This window comes from Poecile atricapillus, chromosome 12 (genome assembly GCF_030490865.1).
Source record: "Poecile atricapillus isolate bPoeAtr1 chromosome 12, bPoeAtr1.hap1, whole genome shotgun sequence".
Taxonomy (NCBI): Eukaryota; Metazoa; Chordata; class Aves; order Passeriformes; family Paridae; genus Poecile; species Poecile atricapillus.
The window spans coordinates 15,046,519-15,058,217 of NC_081260.1; positions in this window are offsets into that span (position 1 = coordinate 15,046,519).

Here is an 11,699-nt window from a genome sequence, read left to right on the forward strand (position 1 = left end):
TGGGGCTGAGGAGCCCCTTGGCGTTGAGACACCACAGCTGGTGTGTGTTTATTTAGACTTTATTCACTGTAGAGGTGAAACAAAAGACATTTCATGGTTGTAAATCAACCCCACTACTTTTTTTTTATATAAAAAGGGTGCTTAAAGGTTTCCTCAGGGATCTGTTGAGCCAAAAGTTGTGTAGTTGTTTACTGAAGACAGGATCTATGTCCTGTTCCTAACTCAGGTGACCCCCAGGCTCTGCAGGTGGGATGGAGAGACAAGGTGAGCACCAAGGTGGGCTCAGGGCATCAGCCCCACGTGGAGAGCTCCTGGGACAGAGCTGGGCTGAGATGTCACACTGGAACACTCCCAGAGCTGTTCCTGGGAGGTTGTCACAGCAAAGCAGGGAACAGCTTCTCTCACATCCTTCTTCAGAAATACAGGGGTGGAAAGCTGGAATGCAGCTGTTTGCTTCAGCCCTAGGAGAGAGAGTTTGAGAACCCCCCTGTGTGGAGGGCTCCATGTACTGCATCCAGAGGCATCTCCAGTGATTCCGTGGCTGTGGCTTTACAGGCAGGGAGGGATTTGCTGGGATTAGCAGGGCTGTCCCACCTCCCCTGGCAGTGGTGTGGAAGATCACGGCCACCGATGTCCTTCTGACCACACTGGGGCTTGGGTGGATATGTGAGAGCTGTTCCCCAGCTGGTGATTCCTGGGATTTCCTCAACACTCTGGGATTTTACCAGCAAAGCACAAAGTGCTTCAGATACCTCTGACACTGCCCAAGGCACACATGGCCATGGGAACTTCCAAATCCTCCTGACTTCACATGGGAGCTCCAGGTACAGACTGTGGTGAGGAGAGACTGAATAGAAATTCAATAGAAATAGAAATTCTGTCATCCCCAGATCATTCTGTCATCCCCAGATCATTCTGCCATTCCCAGGTCATTCTGCCATCCCCAGATCATTCTGTCATCCCCAGATCATTCTGTCATCCCCAGATGATTCTGTCATCCCGAAATCCTTGTGCCATCCCCAGATGATTCTGCCATCCCCAGCTCGTGCTGAGTTCTGACTTTGCCTCTCAGGAGACTCAAAAGGAAGCTCTGCCAAGGGCTGGGGATCAGTAAGAGCAGAGCAGAAATGTAATCAAGTCAATTAAACCCTTGAATGAGCATTCCCAAACAAAGCTGATCCTAGCAGGAAGGATGTCCTAATAACTTGATGCACTGTGATAACCTGTTCTTGCTCCTGAAGCCTAAAGTGAGACACCCCCAGGAGAGATGAAATGTTACTTGAAGTGCTGTAATTAATAAAAATCTATTTTGTTAAAGCTTGGGTATTATTTATGTATTTTTGCTTTGGTTCTGCTAGAGAGATCTAGAGGAGATGATTACTTTGTTACAGCCCGCGTTGGCAAGCACTTTATAGTGAATATTTAGACCACATTTGACTCCTTGGTTGGCAGAGAGGGACAGAGCGAACCCAGTGACACTGGGGGATGTCCTATCTCCTCCCCTATCTCAGAAAATTCAGAGTTTTGCTGTGGTGCAGTTCCTGGCAGCCAGCCCCCATCAGCCCCAGTTCTGATCACCTTTGCAGATGGAGAGGAAACAAAACCCTGCACAGGATGATCAAACTGATAAAGGGAAGAGTTCCCCCTGTCAGCAGAAAGCCGCCAGGGAAGACCCAGGGGCTGCTGGAGGTTTTGCTGTGCTGCTCACGGGTGCTGTGGGGGGGAAGCCCTTCCTGCTGTCCTCCAGGCCAAGAGCTGCCCTGTGCACATCCAGCAGCGAGGGGAGGAAGTGATTTCCCAGGAGAACGAGCAGCCTTTGGCTTTTCCCTTGGCTGGTGCCTCCTCTGCACATGGAACAGCTCAGGTCAGGCTCGGTGATGTTGGAGATCCCTTCAGCCTCGGTGATTCTCTGATGACCCAGTGTCCCTCCTGAAAGCAGCTGGGGTTTGTGGTGATCAGGCTGAAAGGGAAGGAGATGCTCCACAAGGAGATTCTGAGACAGAACACCGGGCTCAGAGAGATCTGCATGGCTGGGACACCCAAAGCACTTTGCAGTCAAGGACAGACCCTCCATTCCCTTTATTCACATCCTCATCTGAAGTTTCCAAATCCTTGAAACAGAGAGGGCTTCTCTACAGTTCAACTAAAGCACAGGAGCTATTTTTATTTTCCACTTGGATGCGATTCCGTGTGTGGTTTTGACTGGCTCCTGGTGGTTGATGTAGCTGCGGCTGTGGGGTCAGGTCATTCTCTGCAAAAGAGCTCAGCATCTGCCTTTGCCAGGAGCTTGGAATCACAGAATCATGGGATGGTTTGGGTGGGAAAGGATCCTTAAAGGTCATCTAACCCTCCCCTTGCCACGGGCAGGGACACCTTCTGCTATCCTGTGTTGCTCCAAACCTCGTCCAACCATGGACACCTCCAGGGATGGGGCGGCCACAGCTTCTCCAGACCATCTGTGTTTATCTTGGAGCTATTTCCTGCACCACACCTCCCAATCCATCCTCTCCAGGACCACAAAAACCTTTTCTGGGGTGCAGGCAGCCATCCCTGCAACAGGGAATTCCAATGGGCAGATCACAGCTGGCATGGGGCAGCTGAAGAAAGGCATTTCCCTCTCACAAGAGGTTCTCCCAGGACATCAGATTTGTGTAAACTTTGCCTCTTGGAAGAAAAGTGGTTTAGATTTCACTGCTTGTGAGTCTCAGCCAGGACTTGCATCATTGCAGCAGCACCATGTGAGCAGAAAGGTGAAATAAAAGAATATTCGGAACAGATGTGTAATGATGGCAGCAAAAGGGGAATTGCTATGTCATAGGAATGACCAAAATCCCAAAATTAGAGCTGAGGTTACACAGCATGTTTACCTTACTTAATGATTTAGGCAAGAAAGGAACTTTTTGTCTTACTTTTGCTGGGAAACCTCTTTCAAAGAAAGTTTGGTAATAATCCAGGGAGAAGGAAAGACTCAGACACAAAGGTATTTTTCTACAACTATGAAAACTACTGCAAATATTTTATCTAAAAATGACAACTAATTCATTTTTAAGGGTGAGTTTTCTGAAGCATTGATAACCCAAACACTTGGATTTAGACCTCACACCAGCCACAGAGCTGACTGAATTGAGGAGATGGGCTTGCTCCCTGCAGTAAACCATGTTAGAAGATGTTGAATGTTCTTGGGAAATGCTGCTCTTTCGAGATCAAAATTCCAGAAAATTCGGTACAGTTTGGTTTCTTCTAACAGGTGCTGGCTCCTTTTTCTTGAATTCACAGCTGTTTCTCCGAATGGCATTTAAAGGACCTCCGGGGGTGTTTAATAACGAAACCAAGCGCTCTCGAAAGCTCAGGACGGTGTTTGGCCCCGAGCTGGGAGCAGTGAGTGGCCCCGGACCCGCCGTGTCCTACACGTCCCATCTGAGGGGTTTTGGCTCTTGTTCCTGTTTGCTTCATCATTCCTGGAATCGCTCCTGCCCGGGGATCACCGCTCTCGCTTGCACGTCGTGCCCTCTGCTGGGAGAGATGGATGGAACCAGCCCGAAGGAAAACCACGCTTTGCTCCAGGCTTTGCTCCAGGCTTTGGGCAAAGGCAGGCAGGTGAGGGACAGGGGGAATGGCTTTAGGGTGAAGGACAGCAGGGTTAGGTGGGATATCGGGAAGAAACTCCTCTCGGTGGGGGTGGTGAAGTCCTGCCACAGGGTGCCCAGAGAAGCTGTGGCTGCTCCATCCCTGGAAATGTCCAAGGTTGGACAGGGCTTGGAGCAGCCTGGGACAGTGGAAGGTGTCCCTGCCATGGCAGGGGTGGCGCTGGATGGGCTTTAAGGTCCCTTCCCAAGGGACCAGCCTGTGACCCCCCCAACAGGAGGATCCATCTGCAATCGAACAGGAGGCAGGAGGTCACAGCCAGCTCCACAATTGCCAATCACTCCTTTCAGTGGCCACGCAATTCCCCTTTATTCCGACCTTGTTTCGGGAGCTCTCCCTTGCACGGTGCAGTGGCCAAATCCATCCCCCGGGGGCTGTTTACCCACCCCTTGTGCTCAGGTTTGAGTCAGGACCAGGCACACCGAGTCAGCCAGAGCCTTGCCCTGCTCTGCAGCCTCTGCCCCAGGCTCTGGCCCTGCTGGAGGTGTCCTGGATGGATATCTTACAGCAGAACCAGGGAAAATGGGATTGTGAATGCAGGGCTGGCTCTGGAGGCTGCTCCTGGAGAGCTGAGCTTTGTGTTCAGGCACACAGAGCTGCGAGGATGTGACGGGGGTGGACCAGGACTCTGACTGGGGGTGACACATTGAACGTTTTGATTCCTTCCTTTCCCTCACACTGACCCCCGTGTTTTCCTGAAATTAGGCTGGACAGGCATCCAAACCAGAAGCATCTGCTTCGCCTTTTGGCGTCAGCAGTGTAAATAAATTGCATTTGTGATGTTTGGATTCCATAAATCTATTGCTCTTGGCTTTTCCCTGAGCGTGCTGAGGAGCAGAGGGATGGAGTCCCGGGCTCTGATCTGTCTCCAGGCACATGGAAGTTTGTTTACAGAGCCGGGTGACCATGGGGAAGTGTGGGACTCTGCCTGTCCCTCACAGGAACTGCCATTTCCCCCAGCCCTGTGCAGAAGCAGCTCCTGGAACAGCAGCTGGAGCTCCCGGGGGCTGCGGCTCCCAGCGCCCAGTTGCCAGTGGCCACCACAGAATGGTTCTGTTGGAAAGGACTTTAAAGGTCATCTAATCCAACCCTCTCCGTGGGCAGGGACACCTTCCACTGTATCCCGGTATTCCACTGTCCCAGGCTGCTCCAGGCCCCGTCCCTCACCTTCCCACGCAGCTCCAGCCCCATCACCCAGGGCTGCCTCCCCGGCCACATTCCCCAGCCCGAGTCGTGCTGTTGCCACGGTGGGGAGCCAGAATCCTTCGGGAAGGGTTTTATCTGTCCAGCACAGCCCTGCCCCCAGAGTGGGCTAAATCCCTCCTGGAATTTAGAAATGATGACCTGGGGCACCCGACCTCTTGCCAGCTCCAGGCTGAGTTTGTTCCTGTTTGCTGCAAACCTGAGTTTGGGTGGACAAACCAGCACCTCACTGCTTTAAAACTCAGAGCAGACGCGTCACTGCAGGAGGTACCAAACAATTATTTAAAACTGCTTTTAGATAATTTCCTTTTTCTTTTATTTTTTAAAACAGAGGAGTAGGAATATTTATTCTCTCAGCTTCCCTGAGTGAGCCATGAAAACTCTCCAGCTTCTCCCTCAAGGATTTTTAATGGGCATGAGAACACTGAAAAAAGGCATTTTCCTTGTAAACACCGTGGTTTGCTGGAATTCACCCCAGAACAGAACCCCCACTCAAGTGAAGAGGTCACACATAAGCAGATACTTTACCATAGTTTACATTTTCAGATGGAGGAAGAGGCAGAAGCACAGGACATTTTCCTCTGCCTGCTAAACAAAACCAGGGGACGTGAATCCAGGTGGACACCAACCTTGGGGTTCCACTCAGGGCTGGTTTGGGGACCTCCAGGGCTTGGGGAACTCCAGGGTTCGCAGACCATGACCCCACCTGGCCCCAGTTCTGCTCCTGGTTACTTTTCTTAAAATCCCCTACACCTTTTAGACATCAGAGCCATAATGTGGCAGCTTTATTCCTGTCTCCTTTCCTTATGATGGGCTGTTTGCCCTAAATCTGAGGAAGAGAAGGGGGAGAAAAGAACAGGAGGAGGATGAACATGGGATGCAAACCCCATTTTTCCTCTGGGCTGGAAGGTGGGTTATGCTTCAGACCAGCCCCCTTGAGCCTGGGGGTATTTTCTGCTCAATTTTCAGTCTTGGGGCTCCAAACCTCACTGTTGATCACCTACATGAGGAAATCCAGATTTGCCTGTTCTGTGGCTGACCCAAGATGCAGGAGAAGCTCAGCCCCAGGAGCACACAGGTGCTGCAGTGTGGAGAGGTGTTATTCCAAGGGTGAGCTTTGCCCAAGGAGATAAATAAAAAAGAGTGAGGAAAAGCATCAAAAGGAGAGGGATTTTCTGTGAAAAAAGGGGTTTTTCTCCAAGGAGGCTGCAGTGAGAATGAGAGGGAGGAGGCATCAGGAGCCTCGTGGAGCTGCTGGCCTTGGATCCAGGCAAAATCGGCTCCTCACTGAGGTCAAAAGTTGTATTTGCTTTTGAGAAAAGCCTCGGAGCTGCAGCTCCTTAATCCAAGAACAACAACCCCGCGTGTCCATGGGAGGAGGGAGGAGGGAGAGCATTTCAGGCTGAAAGTGGGATGGAATCACTGCAAACCCCCACTCGTGCACCCCCCCTCCCAGCAGGGTGAAGCTGCCAGGACCTGCCGTGCCAGGGCTGAGACATTCTCATGCCAAGCGGTGCCAAAAGCCAAGGAATTGGGGATTTCTGACACCAAGGCTGGATGCTTGACCACAGGGAGCTGCTCTCCCAGGAATCCCAGTGCTCCAGAGGTGGATCCTGGGCTCAGAGGCTGAACCCCAGCTTGGGATCTGATTGATCCAAGTGCTCAGAGGAAGGGCTGGGAAACAGCTTAAAATTCACCCCTTAGAAAGGTGGGAAAACACCTCAAATTTGAACTACGGAATGATTTCAGCCTCCTTTCAGATTCCTGAGAAATTTCAGGCTCATCCTGCTCTTTCCCCCCATCTTCCTGTGTGTGGAAGGCAGCTGACATTACTCCTCTAATTATTTGGGTGTAAAAGAGTCAATAACCTGTTTTATAGTGATTTTTGAATTCAGTTATCTGCACGTTTCATTGACAGGGCAGGAGGCACAGAAAGCAGCTGAGAGAAGGAAGGCATTTCTGAATACCTACATGGACAGAGAGCAGAGATGAAAAGCAGATGTTGGAGGCAGCTGTGTAAAACAAATATTGAGGGGGCCAGAGAAGAGATCATAAAGAAATAATACCCCCACTAATGCCTCCCCAGAACCATCTCTACTGCTGGTTAGAGCAGGTTTTTAGGCAGACAGGTTTTTATCCACTCAGGTTTTGGGGCAGTCAGGTTTTTATCCAGTCAGGTTTTTACCTTTTACCACCTTTTGCCTCTTTCCTAAAGCAGTGCCAATTTGTTGTAGTCACATAAATACCCCAAAACTGCCAAGAGCCCCAAAAAACATCACTCCAACCTCCTCTGGGGATGATGAGTGATGGCTCCACCTGCTAAATCTTGGGAATTTCACCCTCTCCCCTCACTCTTCTCTCCTCACTCCATGGAATGTGAATTATGGCCTCCCTAAATTTTCATTAAGGACAAGGAAATGAAAGAAATTAATCCCAATTTCTACTCTCTTCTTTCCTGGGGAAAAGGGGGAAAAAGCCACAAATGGGGAAAGAAGGGATTAATTAGTTGCAAAAGAAAAGATCTTTGTTTTCTCGACAAAGCAAGCCATGTTTTGCAACCTTTTTCATTAAATCCCTCAAGATTATTTGCTGTTGTTATTTAATTATGAACAGACCCCTCCAGGCAGCTATAGTTTAGTTTCTTTGATGTATTTTTAATGTATATTAGTCTGTGCTGTTGTATTAAACAACAGTAACCATGATTTGCTAATGAGAATCACTGTATTCCCAGAGACAAACCAAGTGTATTTTTAGCAAGGGGATAGACTAACGAGGTCACCAAGAGGATACGTGGTTGAATTAACTATTGCTACTTAATATACAGACATTTTGCAAAGGATTAGACATTGTAAATCCAGTGGTCTTCCCAAGTAGGATAACTATCACTTTGAAATTATATTTAATTGTCCACTCTTGACTTTTATGTCATTTAGTGTGTCTAGCCATGCTATTAGTGATTTACGTCAGGGGAGACCTGCTGTGACTTTACAATACACAAAGCACCCATCCCTGCCCATGGGGAGCAAGAGTCCCGGCTCTGGGAGAGTGGAACATGAAGATCACTTGCATGGCAGACTCAAGGCAGCAATCCACCACAGCTGCCATCATGAGGGGCACAAGCAAAGGGAGCAAAGTCACCGGGAGTGTGAGTTTTAAATAATGTCAATTTGTTCTCAAGGTGAGAATTTGCTTTATATGATTGCTCTGGGGCTCCAGTGGTCCTTTTGCTTAAGGTGGAAGCACTTGTCATTGCTAATCAATTGGTAAATACCACTGCTGTGATTTTTTTTTTTTTGTCTGCACAGGCACAGACAGACCAAATTTTTTTTTGTCTGCTCCTCTGCACTGCTGACTTGGATGGAGCCTGGGACTTCAGCAGGAAAAATGATTAAAGGACCTGCACTGCCCAAGCTACTCTTCAGGTAGCTCATGGGTACACATTAAATCAAGAAAATCCCAGCAAGCTGCCAGCTCAAGCAATGCCTGTGGGATCTCTGGGGGTAAAGTGCCATGATCAGTCATTCATCATTGTGTAGGGTGCTGCTAAGATAATTTTAATTCTCCTTCTTCAGGTGAGAAGACCTGAGCTCATGAGAGCAATGGTGTGAACAGGGTCACCTGCTGCCTGCAGCAGGGAGAGCTGACCCAGCTGTGCAGCTCCACTGTGGGAGGCAAGACTGAGTCTGCCTTGGTGGGAAGGAAAAAACAGAATATGTTAGAAATCTAAAAAAGTAAAGGGAAAAGGAGAGCAGTAACAGAAGAAAGGGAGCATTCAACGAAAGGTAAAGATGTGCAGGAGAAAAGGTTCTTTGATATCTTTCCAAGAATGTCTCAGGTGACGAACACATCAGGCAGCATGCCCTCTGCCCTCAGATGCTCGCCCTCTGGCACGGCACCAGCTCCCAAGTCACGCTTTGCAGAGTCTCAGTGGTCTGGGATTTCTGATCTGTGTGTTGGCAGTTCTAGGGAGGACAACCACTGTGGGCACACAGAGGGCAAGCTGAACCTTTCCACTGCTAGAACCGGGAACAGAGCCGAGCTCTCTGGTTCCCTCTGGTCTCTGCACTTGCCGTGGTTTAGAATCTCAAACCTTAAGTCACAGTGATATTGTCATAAGCAACAAAAAGTGTTAATAAAGAAAATAAATCAGTGTCAAAATCCAAACAGAGAACAGAGGGATTGAAGAATCCTTGCTTTTTAAGCATTTGGGTTCTAAAGGAAGAAAAAGAGGCAGTGGCAGGCTGGACAAAAAAAACCAAAACAGCCTAAGAGAGGTGAGAATCAGAAAACCAATGTGGGGAAAGTTGTGAAAGAGCATTCTCTAATCCAGTGTTTTGTTCTGCTCCACTTTCTTTGGACACATTCAAATAGATTAAATGTTATGGAGAGAGGAATTCTACCAGGCTCTGTCGTTGCAGACATCTGCACGTCCCGGCTGGAGCGAGAGCTGCCAGGAGAGCCAGAAACTTTGGGAATTCTGGAAGAAACTGGGAATTCTGGAAGCATCCCATCCCCTCACTGGGCAGCCACTGAACCGACAGCAGGGTGAAATATCAGCTGGTCAGAGAGAATAACCTCAGAGTGAATACGAATGGGTGCATTTCCAGTTAAATAGAAGGATAAACAAAAGCGGGTTGGTGGCTGAAGGTTTACAATTCCAAAAGAACAGACTGAGAAATGATGGGAACTAATTAGCAGAGCCAACGTGATTGAAGTGCCAGGGGACTAAGTGTGAAGGAGCTTTGGAATCTGGAGTCAAGGCTTCAAAATCTGTTTGAAGTGCACCACAAAAAAGGAGGCAGCAATTACAGAAAATGGAAGTGCCTCTTCACCATTTGCTTAAAACAAAATGATCTAGAAGACAGCAGACAGCAAAAAGGTAAGAGGGAGCTAATTTTCAGAGAGGTCTTTCTTAGAATGTCAAAGCTGTAATAGTTCTCCCACAAATCAGGTCAAATTACGCTATACAAAGGACATTTTGGTTAGGGGAAATCAGCCATAAAAAGTAAAATGAAAGAAATTAGTTTGATGAAGCAGATTTTTCTCATAAATATGATTTTCCAAATGCAGCGCCCAAATTGTTATATTTTGAACCTAATTTCAGTGAGAATAATGAAGTTATCCATGGCATGTTTGTGGTAGGTTTGAGTGATCTGTGCCTTTTTGGCCTCAGAATATCAATGAGTCTGTCTTTCTGCCTCCCATAAATGCAGAGCTGTAACACTCAGAAAAATAAACTCCTGGGTAGTCAGAGCAAACAAAACAAATCCAGATATTTTTACAGATAATTTTACAGTAAAAGAACAGCTGTTGGAGAGATTTGTGATGTACTTCATATATCCATAATGACAATAAGATGAATTTTATTTATCACACTATAATTTATAAAGAATTTCTAAATTTGATTACAAACATTTTAACAAGACTTTCTTTCTGAGGGTTCCATTCCTTAAATTTCTCTCTGGCATCTCCGTAAGTGTAAAGCTTGATGGATTTTGAAGTTTCCATCCTGAGGAACAGGACTGGTGCAACACCCAGCCTGCTGAACCCACGGCTGGGAGCTCTTGCTGGGTTCTGGAGCTGGTTCTGGAGCTGGTTCTGGAGCTGGTTCTGGAGCTGTTCCAGACTGGGTCCTAGAGCAAGTTCCAGACTGGGTTCTAGAGCACGTTCTAGACTGGGTTCTAGAGCACGTTCTAGACTGGGTTCTAGAGCACGTGCTAGAGCTGGTTCTAGACTGGGTTCTAGACTCTAGGCTGGGTTACAGAGCACGTTCTAGATCGGGTTCTAGACTGGGTTCTAGACTGGGTTCTAGATCAGGTTCTCGGTCGGGTTCTAGAGCACGTTCTAGACTGGGTTCTAGATCGGGTTCTAGACCACGTTCTAGACTGGGTTCTAGAGCACGTTCTAGACTGGGTTCTAGACTGGGTTCTAGATCGGGTTCTAGATCAGGTTCTAGACCGGGTTCTAGATCACGTTCTAGACTGGGTTCTAGACTGGGTTCTAGACAGGGTTCTAGAGCACGTTCTAGACTGGGTTCTAGACCGGGTTCTAGATCACGTTCTAGACTGGGTTCTAGACTGGGTTCTAGATAGGGTTCTAGATCACGTTCTAGACTGGGTTCTAGACTGGGTTCTAGACTGGGTTCTAGATCGGGTTCTAGATCAGGTTCTAGGTCGGGTTCTAGAGCACGTTCTAGATCACGTTCTAGACTGGGTTCTAGATCGGGTTCTAGATCACGTTCTAGACTGGGTTCTAGATCACGTTCTAGACTGGGTTCTAGATCACGTTCTAGATCGGGTTCTAGACTGGGTTCTAGATCGGGTTCTAGATCACGTTCTAGACTGGGTTCTAGATCGGGTTCTAGATCGGGTTCTAGATCGGGTTCTAGATCACGTTCTAGACTGGGTTCTAGATCACGTTCTAGACTGGGTTCTAGATCACGTTCTAGACTGGGTTCTAGATCACGTTCTAGATCGGGTTCTAGACTGGGTTCTAGATCGGGTTCTAGATCACGTTCTAGACTGGGTTCTAGATCGGGTTCTAGATCGGGTTCTAGATCGGGTTCTAGATCACGTTCTAGACTGGGTTCTAGACCGGGTTCTAGATCACGTTCTAGACTGGGTTCTAGACTGGGTTCTAGACAGGGTTCTAGAGCACGTTCTAGACTGGGTTCTAGACCGGGTTCTAGATCACGTTCTAGACTGGGTTCTAGACTGGGTTCTAGATAGGGTTCTAGATCACGTTCTAGACTGGGTTCTAGACTGGGTTCTAGACTGGGTTCTAGATCGGGTTCTAGATCAGGTTCTAGGTCGGGTTCTAGAGCACGTTCTAGATCGGGTTCTAGACTGGGT